Genomic DNA, 6,379 nt, shown 5'->3' with positions numbered 1-6,379 from the left:
CGCTCTTGTCCCCGCCGCCTCGGGCTGAGTCGTACGTTTATGCCGCGACTTTTCTATGGTGCGCCCTGGCGCCCTTCTCGGTTCCCTGTTAGTCCAAGCGCGCTCGTGCACGCACGTCCAGCTTGCTTGGCGCGGTGGCTAACACTTTGCGCACTACCGCGGAGGGCGTCGCACCGCACAGCACAGCACAGCAAAGCTGCGGCCCAACCTGTCCCAGCTGAGCCTTCTGCCCAGGCCACCCGCACTCCGCCACGATCTTCCCTCCTCGCGCACGGAAGTGCGTCGCGTAAGGAAGGCGCCTCCCCCAGCTCCTGGGAGGCCGACCGCCCGGCGATTCACCCCAAAGAAAACCTTTCAGAGCAACCCTGGGAAAGAGCTGCTGCCGAGGATTATCAACGTTGTACAGATGAGACACTGAGGAAAAGACACTTCAGGAAAGCGCAGCTGCAGGCCTAGCGCCGTGCCCGGTCGGCAGCAGCACTGAGAGTGCACTTTTGACTACGTTTCTTGTGGCTTGTGGTCACAAGTATGTCTGTGGTTATTCTTTTCAAACTTTATTTCACACACGCATTAAGAATAAAAGATGAATGGTTATAGGACGTACTTGGAGCCCGGAGACGTCCTACTGTACCCTCACTTTTATCCTTTAAACAAAAAGAAAAATCAATACTTGGTAGTATTTGAGACATGGTCCCTCAAGCAACCAGAGGAGCTGCTAGGTATGAGTCAAGAACAGCATTTAGGGCTGCTGCGGTGCCTGTAATACCAGCACTTTATGATTTTACCCTCTTGAGACCCGGAGTTCGAGACCAGCCTGAGCAACAGAGAACCCTGGTCTCTGAAAAAAAATTTTAAATTAAAAAAATAGTTACCCAGACGTGGTGACGCACACCTGTGGTCCCAGCTACTGGAGAGGTTGAGATGGGATGATCCCTCGAGCCCAGGAAATTGAGGTTGCAGTGAGCTTTGATAATGCCACCTTACTCCAGCCTAGGCGACTAAGCAAATTTGTCATTTCCAAAATACTGGGTTTTTTTTTTTTTCTTTTTTACTGGTTCCTCAGAAAAAGAATCAGTATTTTGGAAATGACAAATGTGTACTTCAGATAGCTATCCGCGCATGTCCCATTGTCGCAGGTAATGGTCCCTTAAGGTATCTTGTTAACGAAACAAGAGAAAAAGAGGATTCAACTATTTTGTCACAACTCCAACCCATGAGGATAATTATTTAGATGTCATGAGTGTGAGTTGGAGCTCCCAGGAAACTTCAAGAAGGAAGTGGCATTCCCTCTGGACCTTGAAGAATGGGTACAATGTGGACACTAAAAGGAGAGGAAGAACGTAAGCAAAGCCTGATATATTCCTAGACATAGGAAAGGTCACCTGTGCCCCCAGCAAAAAACCAATGGTAAGCAACAGAGAGAAATTTGGAGCTCAAGTGGGGAAGGCCTTGAATGAGGAATGCAGAAATTAGGCTGAGCTAAGTAGCAAGTTCTGGACTACAACGCTGGAAAAATTAGTCTTAAGAAGACTAATTATGGGAAGTGTCCAGAACGATTAAAAGGATCTATCTAGACAAGATTAGCTGGAGGTTGCTGAAATGCTCCAATAATGGAGGGGGAAAAAAGTCTAATTATTGGCAATATGAATGGGGAAGAAATCAAAAAATAATTTTTGAAAGAAGATATAGCAGAATTTAAATGATTAACTTAAAAATTTCTGTCCGGGCTCCATGGCTTACACCCGTAATCCCAGCACTTTGGGAGGCAGAGGCAGGGGGATTACTGGAGCCCAGAAATAGGAGACCAGCCTAGGCAGCATAGGGAGACCCTGTCTCTAAACATAATTTTTTAAATTAGCTGGGTGTGGTGGTGCACACCTGTAGTCCCAGCTACTGAGGAGTCAAAGGCAGGAGGATCACCTCAGCCCTCGAGGTCGAAGCTGCAGTGAGCCATTATCAGGCCACTACACTACAGCCTGGGCAATAGAGCAAGATCCTGCCAAAACAAAAAACAACAACAAAAAAAAACCTTACCTGAAAAGAGGACTTGGAAGCTAGGAAAATGGTGATGCAATTAACAAAAAATAGAAAAGTTAGTAAAAGGGACTATACCTTTACCAATGTTTTTTTTTTTTTTTTTTTTTTGAGATGGAGTCTCATTCTGTTGCCCAGGCTGGAGTGCAGGGGCACAATCTCGGCTCACTGCAAGCTCTGCCTCCCGGGTTCAAGTCATTCTCCTGCCTCAGCCTCCGGGACTATAGGTACAGGCACCCGCCACCACACCTGGCTAATTTTTTGTATTTTTTAGTAGAGACGGGGTTTCACGGTGTTAGCCTGGATGGTCTCGATCTCCTGACCTCGTGATCCTCTCGCCTCGGCCTCCCAAAGTGCTGGGATTACAGGCGTGAGCCACTGCACCCGGCTACCTTTACCAAGTTTTTAAGATATATTTTTTTTTATCCTGCACTATCTCTACATGTACCACCCACTTCCTGCCTGCAAGGTTAATGACTAGTGTGCTTTAAAGAAACCTTATCAAAAGAATGCTGTGACGCTTATTGCACTTTTTAAAGATTTTATTATCGTATTTATTTTGGTTTTTATTTAGAGGCTGGGTCTTGCTCTGTGGCTCAGGCTGGAGTGCAGCAGTGTGATCCTAGCTGACTGCAGCTTCCAACTCCTGGGCTTAAGGCAATTCTCCTGCCTCAGTCTCCGGAGTAGCTGGGACTACAGGCCCACGCCACTACACCCAGCTATTTTTATTTTTTTGTAGAGACAGGGTCTAACTATGTTTCCCAGTCTGGTCTCCAACTCTTGGGCTCAAGCAATGCTCCAGCCTTGGCCACCCAAAGTGCTGGGATTATAGGCATGAGCCACATGCCCGGCCCATGTTATTATTTTAAACTCAAACAGAAAAGAAGAATTCAAGCATGAGATCCCAGAACAAGAGCATTAAAGGGAAGAAATGAAGTCGTGAAGACAACCAAATATCCAGGTAAAGGCAACTGACCAGACTTGAATACTTATCCCAAGAAACCAGAAACTGTTTACATGCTGATATTTCCCATTGCTTACGAAATCCAAGAATCATTGACCATTGAGAACTGCTCTGTGCCAGGCACAGTGTAAGGCTCAGTAAGTCACAGACCCCTTTCTCAATAAAGGTAGATGTAAACACACTCCTCTGTGTCTCCTCTATCATGGCGCTTATTAGGTGATATTGTCAGGTACATGCTGGCAACATTAAGGAGGTAGGAGATGGCATCTTGGAAAACTTTGGGAATGAAATGTGAATTAAATCTCAGATGTTGAGTCAGAGCTGGCCAGATAATTAGGAAAAGCATCTGGACAGGCACAGAGGTACGAAGAGTGTCCCTCTTGGCAGAATGAAGCAACAGGCTGCCTTTTGGCGAGGCTCCACTTTGACGAAGGAACTTCGATGTGTACACAGTCACTGGGATCAAGTCACATGACTATTAATTAAAAGGAAGATATTGTCATACAAATCTAAACTCATTTCATCAACTGGTATGTACTATGAATTAATTTTCTAAAGTTAATCTTATGAATAGCACAACGATATAGCATTATGTTTTTGTGTATCAAAGGCATAATTGGTAGATGTAAACCTATAAAATATGCTACAGAAAATGTCTGTTTGGACATGTCTTCAAGTTTGAACTACAAATGTAAGTGTCCCTGGCTTTCCTCAACTTCTGTGAAGTTCTGGGTATGAAAGAATGTGGTCTGCAATTGGGAAGAGTGGGAAACTAAGTTTGGTTGGTACCTAGAGTGGTGTTAGTGGCTGGAAGAGATCATTGAGGTTAATTGAAGACAATTTCTTAAGGATCTTGAGCACCATAATGAGTTTGAACTTTGCTCTTTGGGCAAGGGGAGCTTTTGGATATTTAAAACAAGAAAGTACGGAGATGCCGTGTAGGTTTTAGGATCATTAACCACTTTTTTTTTTTTTTTTTTTGAGATGGAGTCTTGCTCTGTGGCCCAGGCTGGAGTGCAGTGGCCGGATCTCAGCTCACTGCCTCCCGGGTTCCCGCCATTCTCCTGCCTCAGCCTCCCGAGTAGCTGGGACTACAGGTGCCCGCCATCTCGCCCGGCTAATTTTTGTATTTTTTAGTAGAGACGGGGTTTCACCGGGTTAGCCAGGATGGTCTCGATCTCCTGACCTTGCGATCCGCCCGTCTCGGCCTCCCAAAGTGCTGGGATTACAGGCTTGAGCCACCATGCCCGGCCCATTAACCACTTTAAAGTTAAAATCTGTTTCCATTAAGCTTTACAGTTAGCAAGATATGTTATTTTTTTGTTTTTGTTTTTTGTTTTTAAGATAGAGACTCGCTCTGTCATCCAGGCTGGGGTGCAGTGGCACAATCTCAGCACACTGCGACCTCTGCCTCCCAGGTTCAAGCGATTCTCCTACCTCAGCCTCCTGAGTAGCTGGGATTAAAGGCCTGCGCCACCATGCCTGGCTAATTTTTGAATTTTTAGTAGGCACAGGGTTTCACCATGTTGCCCAAGTCAATCTCCAACTCCTGGGCTCAAGGGATCTATACACCTCAGCCTCCCAAAGTGCTGAGATTACAGGGATGAGCCACAGCGCCTGGCTACAGTTAGAAAGATACTTTAATATATGTTATTATTTAGTCCTTATACATTAGTTTATTACATATACAATGATTAACACTTAAAATAGGTATTTTCTGTGTTTTTATTTATTTATTTATTCATTTATTTATTTGAGACAGAGTCTTACTCTGTCACCCAGCTGGAGTGCAGTGGCATGATCTCAACTCACTGCAACTTCCACCTCCTGGGTTCAAGCAATTCTTGTGCCTCACGAATAGCTCGGAGTACAGGTGCGCACCATCACACCCGGCTAATTTTTGTGTTTTTAGGAGAGATGGTGCTTCTCCATGTTGGCCAGACTGGTCTGGAACTCCTGGCCTCAAGTGATCTGCCCCCTTCAGCCTCCCAAAGTGCAGGGATTACAGGCATGAACCACTGCACCTAGCCAGGAAACTGGTTTTGAGATGTTAAATAACTTTCCCAAATTCACCTACCTAATAAAATGGGGAACTGGGTTTCAAACATCAATCTGCCAACTCTCATATGTATACTTGGTCGTACCATTTTGTAATCACTGGAGCTAGTAGATCAAAGTAAAATGCATTGCTTCATGAAGTAATAATTTGCCAACACTGGAAATGTGACAGAAGAGACGGAAAACAAGTCAGGAATGGGTCAGGGGCTGTGGCATACACCTATAATCCTTGCATTTTGGGAGACTGAGGTGGGAGGCTCGCCTGAGTCCAGGAGTTCAAGACCAGCCTGGGCAACACAGTGAGACCTCATCACCGTAAAAAGTTTTTAAAACTTAGCCTGCAGTCCCAGCTAGTCCAGAGGCTGAGGTAGGAGGATCACTTCATCCTAGAAGACTCAGATTACAGTAAACCAAGATCATGCCACTCCACTCCAGCCTGGATGACAGAGTGAGAGCCTATCTCCCTTCCCCTTCTTTCTGTGTCTCTGTCTCTGTCTCTCTCTCTCTCACACACACACACACACACACACACTAGTCAGGGATGGTGCACAGTACTACTCGGGTGCACAGTACTTTAGCATGAGGGAAAGTAGAGTAGATTATCTTTAATGTTCCTTACATTCTAAGAACCATAGAGTTGAAGACGTGGATTTGAGAATGAAACCTGTCGCTTACTAGTTGTGAGACTCCAAGGAAGTCGTCTAACCTCTGAGTTTTTCCTCTTATGTAAAATAAAGGTAATACCTGGCCAAGAGCAGTGGCTCACTCCTATCATCCCAGCACTTTGGGAGACCGTGGCAGGTGGATCATATGAAGTCAGGAGTTCAAGACCAGCCTGGGCAACATAGTAAAACCCTGTCTCAAAGAAAAATACAAAAATTAGCCGGGCATGGTGTTGTGCGACTGTAGTCCCAGCTACTGGGAAGGCTGAGGCACAAGAATTGCTTGAACCTAGGAGGTGGAGGTTGCAGTGAGCAGAGACTGTGCCATTGCACTCCAGTTTGGGTGACACGGCGAGACTCTGTCTCAAAAAAAAAAACCCAAAAAACCTTAGTTTCCTAATATATCAAATGGGATAACAACAGCTACATAATTTGATGGATATTATAAAAGTTGAAGGAGATTATGTGTTCAAAGAAGGTCAATAGTTCTCAACTTTAATTGCACATTAGAGTCACCTGGGGAACTTTTTAAAAAATAGACTTTTCTTCCTTTCATGTCTTCTTCCTTTTTTTTTTTTTTTTTTCCTTGACGGGGTCTCCATATTGAGACCTGGAATACCTGAAATATGATTGCTTCTAGGTTTTAAAATAGATTTTCTTC

Source organism: Mandrillus leucophaeus, unplaced genomic scaffold (assembly GCF_000951045.1).
Source record: "Mandrillus leucophaeus isolate KB7577 unplaced genomic scaffold, Mleu.le_1.0 Scaffold460, whole genome shotgun sequence".
Classification (NCBI taxonomy): domain Eukaryota; kingdom Metazoa; phylum Chordata; class Mammalia; order Primates; family Cercopithecidae; genus Mandrillus; species Mandrillus leucophaeus.
Note: the sequence above shows the minus strand (reverse complement) of the source record.